Source organism: Triticum urartu, chromosome 1 (genome assembly GCF_003073215.2).
Source record: "Triticum urartu cultivar G1812 chromosome 1, Tu2.1, whole genome shotgun sequence".
Lineage (NCBI taxonomy): Eukaryota > Viridiplantae > Streptophyta > Magnoliopsida > Poales > Poaceae > Triticum > Triticum urartu.
The window spans coordinates 580,752,672-580,760,286 of NC_053022.1; the positions used below are offsets into that span (position 1 = coordinate 580,752,672).

Genomic DNA, 7,615 nt, shown 5'->3' on the forward strand with positions numbered 1-7,615 from the left:
CACCGACAGGCGGGTCAGGGAAGGACAAGCGCGCGAGTCCCGCCCGTCCACGCGCTGTCCGTTTCACCCCAAACTCGGCGTAAACTTGGGTCGGGGATGGGTCGAAAGCGAACACGAAACGGACAAAAGTCCATTTGCTCCCGCGCGCTGGGCCGTTTGGTTTGTCCCTTTTACCCCAAACGGACGGGGCCGGACAAGATGGGGCCGCACGGTGGAGTTGGCGTGAGAGAACGTCTTGTCACAACAGACGCTTAAGTCCCTGCAAAAAAAAAAGACGCTCAAGAGATGGATTTCGGACTGGTTGGGTTGATAAGAGTGTGATGATCATGCTGCTATGTCACAGAACGCAACAAGCGATGGATTCCGTAACCACTAGCACACGGATCGCGTGCTTCCTCGCGCAAATTAGGGCCCGTTGGATCGCTCATCGACTTATCCAACGGCTTCGCAGCTAGATTGCGACGTCACAAGTTTTCACCGCCGGTCCATTGCGCCTTCGGGAGTGGTAAAAGAAAATGGGAAAGAGAAAAATTTGAGTATCATTCCAATCCGCCGAAATCGTCGTTTCCCATTCTCCACCACCATCACCATCCGCCGCCGCCGCCGTGGCGCTCCAGGAAGAAGCGCAAGTCCGACCGAGAATCACCGCCGGCGGGCCTCGATCTCATCAACGCCCTCCCCGACGCCGTCCTCTGCACCATCATCTCCCTCCTTCCCACCAAGGAAGGAGCCCGCACGCAGGCCGCTCCGCGCCCCTCAACCTTGTCGCCGACTTCTCCCTCTCCTGGAAGGAGCGCAAGCTCGTTGTTCTCATCTCCAGGATCCTCGCCGAGCACCCTGGCCCAGCCCTCCTCTTCGAGCTCCCCGACATCCGCCAACGCCACCATGACACGCTCGACGGCTGGCTTCGCTCCCAGGCCCTCACCGGTCTCCAGATCCTCTACTTAGGGTACAGCGCCGATGATGACAAACACCGCATGCTACCGCCGCCCGCGCTCCGCTTCGCGCCCACACTCCGCGTTGCCACATTCCGCCGCTGCCATTCCCCGGACCTGTCCGGGCGAATTTTCCATGCCTCGACAAGTATGAGGTCACCATCTCGGCCTTGTCGGCGCATTCTCTGAATTTCCCACACCTCAAGCAGCTCAGCATATGCGAGGTCACCATCTCGGGGGACTCTCTGCGCAACATGCTCTCTGGCTGCCATTCATTGGAAAGCCTTTTTTTCTGGAAGGCATTCTCGGCGTTGCTCGTCTCTGCATCAGCTCCGCGACTCTTAGGAGCATCGGCTTCTCTGCAATAAGGCGGAGGGTGTTGGGGTGGGATTGTGATTGGGATTTCGCTGACCTTTTACAAGAGCTTGTCATCGAGGACGCTCCTTGCCTTGAGAGGTTGCAGCCCCTCTATCCAGGTTCTGGTCCAGAGACTGTCCGGGTAATCCAAGCACCTAAGCTGCAAGTATTAGGTGTGTTGTCGAGGCAAATATTCAAACTCTTCATTGGAACCACGGTTTTTCAGGTAACATCAGCCTTCTACAACCAAGCAATCAGAATTCACATGTAGTATGCAAGTGTTTTTTTTTTCTTATTTTGGTTTGTCATTTTCATCAGAAAATGATTCCCATCAGCGTGACAACCACATGCCCACCGTGAAGGTTTTAGCTATTGAATATGATGGCCCTAATCTTGATACACTAATTGGCCTGCTCAAGTGCTTCCCCTGCTTGGAGAGGCTGTATGTCATTGTGAGTAGTATTCTTATTTGCCTGTCTGAACTAGTATCAACATAAGCATGACTGACTTGTGCTCTAATACATTAACCAACTGCCATTACATTGTTGATTCTCTCCATCTACAGTTTAACGCACGGTCGCGGATGAAGATTGAAAGTGTGCAAAAATATGGCCCACTAGATCCAATTGAATGCCTCGAGAGCTATCTCAAAAGAGTGGTGTTGGAGGGCTACTCTGGGGACAAGCCGAATGTTGAATTTGCTAAGTTTTTCGTTTTGAATGCGAAGGTGCTAGAAGAAATGAAATTTGGATCCATTCACAGCCGCGACCGCGAATGGAAGTCTAATCAACACATGTGGTTACTAGTGGACAGCAGAGCTTCTCGAGACGCTCGATTCGAATTCACAAGTCATTATTGTAGGCATAATGGCCTAGGTAACAGTCATACACATGACTTACCAATGGCCAATCCCTTCAAGTGCTTTGATGCTGCATGCAGAGTCGGCGCGGAATGCCTATTTTGTAAGTCAAAGTAATCCTCCCCTTATGAATCTCTGTTCCGTTGTGCTTGAATGTTACCCTACTTTAGTGATCTAAATGCTCTTATATTTCTTTACGGAAGGAGTATTTAGTATCTTTTCTGTTGATGTGATGTTGTAAGTTGTGAGCTGCTACACCATCAGCTTGCTTCTGTACTGGCTTTAGAAGGCAGGGCCTCTAATATTTCAAAAGCTATATTTTCTGTTTCGTTATGCTTGAATGTTGGTATTTGACTCGTTTTCCGTATATTTTGCAGTGGTTGTTTCTTTCCTGTGTGATGTAACGTTGTAATCTGTTTTTATACTAGCAGCTACTATGCTTCCGAAACCTGAAACAATCTCTCTGCCTGCTCGATGTTCAGACAAACACCAGAGAAAGTGGTGTGCCTCATTTTGTAACAGGAGAAAGCGTCGAGGTGGCCAAAAACCAGAGAAAATGAAATGCAGAGAAGAAAGAGAGCACAGCCATATTTCGAACTGCCTTTGCTTTCTCTAAGTTTGGGCACCCGTGTAGTATGAACGCCTTTCTTATTTTTCGAACTGCCTTTGCTCCACCATCCTACAATTCTCTTTTAGCAAGAAACTCATATTTGCTGTAATATGAACTTAATGTCCGGATGTTATGATCTAATCTGGTCGTGCTTGGAAAGCAACGCCTTAAACTGTTATTCTGAAAAACAGGTTGCTGAAGCTGTTTTAGTCTGAAACTGGTGGTCTGAAAATTAGTTTGCTACGAAGTTTACTAAAGCCTCAGTTAGGACTTGTGTGAAACTGCAGTAGGACTTGTCTGGATTTTCATAAGTCAAAAAACTACACTGAACCTTCTAATGGGAACTATTGGTTTTGGTGCTCTGATTCAGATGATTCAGTTCTTCAACTCAATACTATATGCCGCTAGTGGAGAAGATAATGGGTTCAGTCTGCCCAGTTCAGCTTCATAGAAAAGATAATGGTATCTATTTTCTAGCCTACTGTAAATTGTTTCAAATAACGTGTGGAAACAATTCAGGTTGCATACGACAGAAAAATACATTTTTTGAAGGTTTTGTACACCATATTTCTTTTTTATCTTCTAATTATTAACTTGTGACACGTGATGCCTAACTGCTTCACTGTTTCTTCTAATTCAACCCACAGTAGAGAAGAGCTGCAGTACCTGGATGTTGATGCAGAGTAGAGAAGACCAGGGTCGGACTCCTGGCGGTCGCTCCACAGTTCACTTGTTCAGAGTGTCGCCGCCTTGGACACAACGGCATGCGAATTCAGAACTTTTTTGCACTGAGACACGGGTTCAGGAATACCCAACAGCTGTTTTGTTTCTGCTGCCTAACCTGGTGAGGAACCTGTTTGCATTGGCATCATGGTTATAAAATTCAGAAACTGTTTGATGCAGTGACATCAGCCTGTGATGTTTGCGCCCTTATTCTCGCCTTTACTTCAACGCTGCCAGCAGAGATACGGGTTTATTCTCTTACATAAATCATCATCAGGTATTTACGTGTCCATGCAGATGTGGTGGTTCAGCACTTGGGTTTAGTTATTCTGCTTAAAGTTTCAGTCCAGCAGCAGAAAATGGGTTTGTGTTTGAATGAGAGCGAGTTCTGAACATGGCGATGTTAATGCACCCAGACACCAGATGCCGGCGACAAAATTCTACAGTACATCGTGTAGGTATTTGCATGGTGCCAGCATGGCTACTTTTTTTGTTTCTTTTTTCAGTGTAGTAGTAATTATCGTGCATAGATGATACTATTACTACATATAACTGTCTGATTTTAACACCTAAAGAAAAGCAGAGGTTGAAGCTTATATAGCATTTATTTCACGAAAACAAGTTTCTGCATATTATATTGTTAATTTTCAGATTTCATACATAAGCTGCTGTCGTCTTTGCTTTGTGGTGGATGAAGAGGTAAACTGAACCTACTGTTCCTGTAGCCATGTTTATTGTGTCAGTAACGCTAGGAACAAGACATTTAAACACGTACTGGTCCCGGATTATATTAGAATTAGGAAGAAATTATGTTCCTCGCGTATGTCAGCTATGGACGCCGGCTGATATGATCATGACGCAAACATGTGCACTTCTTGCAGGGTTTGTGTTATTCAGTTTCCATTCTCATTGAGTTTCTTTACAGGTGATGTTGCTCTACTTCAGTTTGTGCCCGTAATTCCTGAAAATTTTACCCTTGCATTCAGGGCAGGCTGCTCCAGTGATGACTGATGAGGATGGACACGCCCTTGGAATTACATGCTGGCAACATCTACACAAGGGCTATGTTCGAGAAATTCGGGGAGATTCTTTACAAGGCTGGTCAGTACAAGGTGGAGGAGGTGGATAAAGGTGCAAAGTACCTCGTGCATCGTTACCATCCAGAGAAGCATGACAAATGGTGCAGGGTTGTGTATGCCGTGGGAGTTGGCGATAATGGTAAGGAGATTATGTGCTATTGGCAATTTTGAGCAGGCGGGCACACTTGCAGCAGTCAGCAAGACCAGATTTCAGCTAACTCCATCACTTTTCGGCAATCGAACCTGTCCTGTATACACATGCTATATATGGAGGTTGTTAGACTTTGTGATGCAAACACAAGAGCCTATGAGGTGGCCATGGACTCTTCAAGGCAGCAATGCAGAAGCTCACGCCTGTAGCTGCTATATATGTGTGACGGACGGTATTGGTTTGGAAGACAGGGTTCGCGAGAGCAAGATCATGCGTAAACACTAGTAGAAAAGGGCCTAATGTGACGCACATTAGTCCCAGTTTGTAACTGAACCGGCATTAATGTGACCATTAGTGTCGGTTCCAACGGCTAGGCGGGTGGAGCTCATTAGTACCGGTTCGTGGTGTATCGGTTCGTGCCATGAACCGGTTCGTGCCATGAACCGGTGCTAAAGAGGTTGTGGCGGGCTGGGGCCCCATCAGCATTTTTAGTACCGGTTCATGGCATGAACCGGTACTAGAGTTTTTTAGTTGATTTTCTTTGCAGCTGTTTTTTAGTCCCACCTCGCCAAGCGAGAGGCACTCGCAGCGGTTTATAAGCCCTGAGTGTAGAGACGATGAAGAAGAGACGCAATGCTCATCTGCACATTGCTTAGCTTCAGGCCTTGAGGAAATGGTGTAGACTGCACGGAGCTATCAGGGTTTCGGACGAAAACAACACATAGCTTCGTGCCAAGTCACATACTGGGTTTGGGGTACGAACCGGTCCGACGCACTCTTATGTGTCATCGCCGCCGTCTTCCACCAATCCATCTTCAGAACATAAACCAACGCACCGACCTTGCCAGGCCGCTTTGCGACGCACTCTTATGTGTCATCGCCGCCGTCTTCCACCAATCCATCTTCAGAACATAAACCAACGCACCGACCTTGCCAGGCCGCTTTGCGACGCACTCTTATGTGTCATCGCCGCCGTCTTCCACCAATCCATCTTCAGAACATAAACCAACGCACCGACCTTGCCAGGCCGCTTTGCGACGCACTCTTATGTGTCATCGCCGCCGTCTTCCACCAATCCATCTTCAGAACATAAACCAACGCACCGACCTTGCCAGGCCGCTTTGCGACGCACTCTTATGTGTCATCGTTGCCGTCTTCCATCAATCCATCTTCAGAACATAAACCAACGCACCGACCTTACCAGGCCGCTTTGCCATCGAAGCCACCATAACGCCAGACAACGTCCTCCTCTTGCGCGAGTCTGTTAGAGATATATTTGGGATACATGTATTTGGTAGTCTAGGATTTGTAATTCGTCTCTTACCTTATCTCCAGGCGAGGCGTCTTGCCCTCCAAGTCTTATACTCAATATATACTCGTCCTCGAGTCTCAATAATACATCCATCATATTCCGCAACAATTTCTCTCTCTCCCTTCTAACATGGTATTAGACTAATCGATCCAAACCCTAGCCGCCGCCCGCCGCCTCCGGGGCGGTCGGTCTCCATGATCGCCGCCGGGGGCCACGCCGCCCGTACCTAGGGTTTGTCCGCCGGTCGTGTCAACCGGCTGCCCTAGAGAGTCTTTTTCCCGATCCTTTGATCCGGATTTTTTTTTCTTTTTCTCGCCGGTCGCTTTGATCGGCGTCTCTTTTTTTGTTTTCCGATCTAAAATCGGTTTGCGTCGCTCACCGTCGTTTGTCATCTACATCACGCCTCTACTCCGACAACGGATCAGATCTGGATCAGTTGCTGCAGGATACCCGGCTTTGACGCATGCAACGGCGTCACATGGGCTGATGTGGCGGCTCCTGGCGCTGTCCTGCTCGTCCCGCGCGCGGGCATAGTGGACTGCCGCGTGGTGTGGTCGTCTGCTCATGTGCCAGAGGGCTGCCCATCCACACCGCTGCTACATCTTGTGTGCAAGTCTTCTACTTGTGCATCATGTGCATGTGTGCTTGCGTGCGGGTGTGCATGCATCGCACCACGCCGATTCCCTTCCGGCCGTACTCAGCGACTTCATCGATCTGCGAGCAATCGACTTGATCACTCGAAAGCACGCGATCTATTCCGTCTTCGTCGTGCGTTCGGTCTGATCAACCGCACGTGCACATATCGTTATCGAGTATCGTGCGTCTCTCCGCCGATCGAGTATCGGGCTGCCGCTGCGTCACCCCGTCGGGCCGCAGCACCGCCGTCTCATGGTTTTCTTCGCGGCTGCTTCGACTCGTATGTCGCCGCTACGTCGCCTCTTCGGGTCGTAGTGCCGCGATACGCGGTCCCCGCTGCCGCCCCAAGGCCGTCCCCGCGGCTGCACCGACTCGCGAACCGCCGTTGCGTCGCCCCTTCGGGCCGCAGCATCGCGGCCCACGGTCCACGCCGCCACCCCGAGGTCTTCCCGGCGTCGTCCCGACCCGCCTGTCGCCGCTGCATCGCCCCTTGGGGCCGTAGCGCCGCGGCCCGCGGTCCACTTCGCCGTCACCGCACGTCGACCTTCCGTGGTATGCGCCGCGCCGTCTCCTTTGGCGCGGGAACGCCACCGTCCGCGCTGGTCTTCGTCGCGCTGTCAGGGTTCTTCGCCTACTTCGAGCACGGACGCCGCACTCCTAACCTAGCCACCGCCGCCGCCGCTACCTTCGTAGCCGCCACCGCCGCCCGTCCACCCCCTTCGTCTTCGTCCAAGCACCAGCTCGTTGCCAGCGTCGCCGTCATCTACCCCGACCACTTCGTCTACTCCGACCACCGTTGGTGGCGTCGGCCCCGCGCCGATGGACGCCGCAATCGTCGTCGAGTTCTTCTCTGCTGGCCCCTTCGACTTCTCCGACATGGCGTACAGCTCTTGCAGGTCCCTCGTCTACGCATGCCCGGTGCTGGCAACACCGATGCGTGCCTTCATCCACGA

The 7,615-nt window shown here is 50.5% G+C and overlaps 1 long non-coding RNA gene across 7 annotated transcripts; it reads left to right on the plus strand.

The window, feature by feature from the left end:
- Nucleotides 1-536: 536 nt before the first annotated feature.
- On the plus strand, nt 537-5,389 carry LOC125532399. Of its 7 annotated transcripts, XR_007294083.1 has the most exons (7): nt 537-1,518; nt 1,611-1,744; nt 1,858-2,254; nt 3,132-3,223; nt 3,409-3,605; nt 3,782-3,938; nt 4,471-5,375. It is a non-coding gene; the product is annotated as an uncharacterized LOC125532399 (long non-coding RNA). The 7 variants fall into 7 exon arrangements; XR_007294077.1 differs by having other exon boundaries at nt 3,132-3,605; nt 4,471-5,378; XR_007294094.1 differs by lacking the exon at nt 3,132-3,223.
- The last annotated feature ends 2,226 nt before the right edge of the window (nt 5,390-7,615 follow it).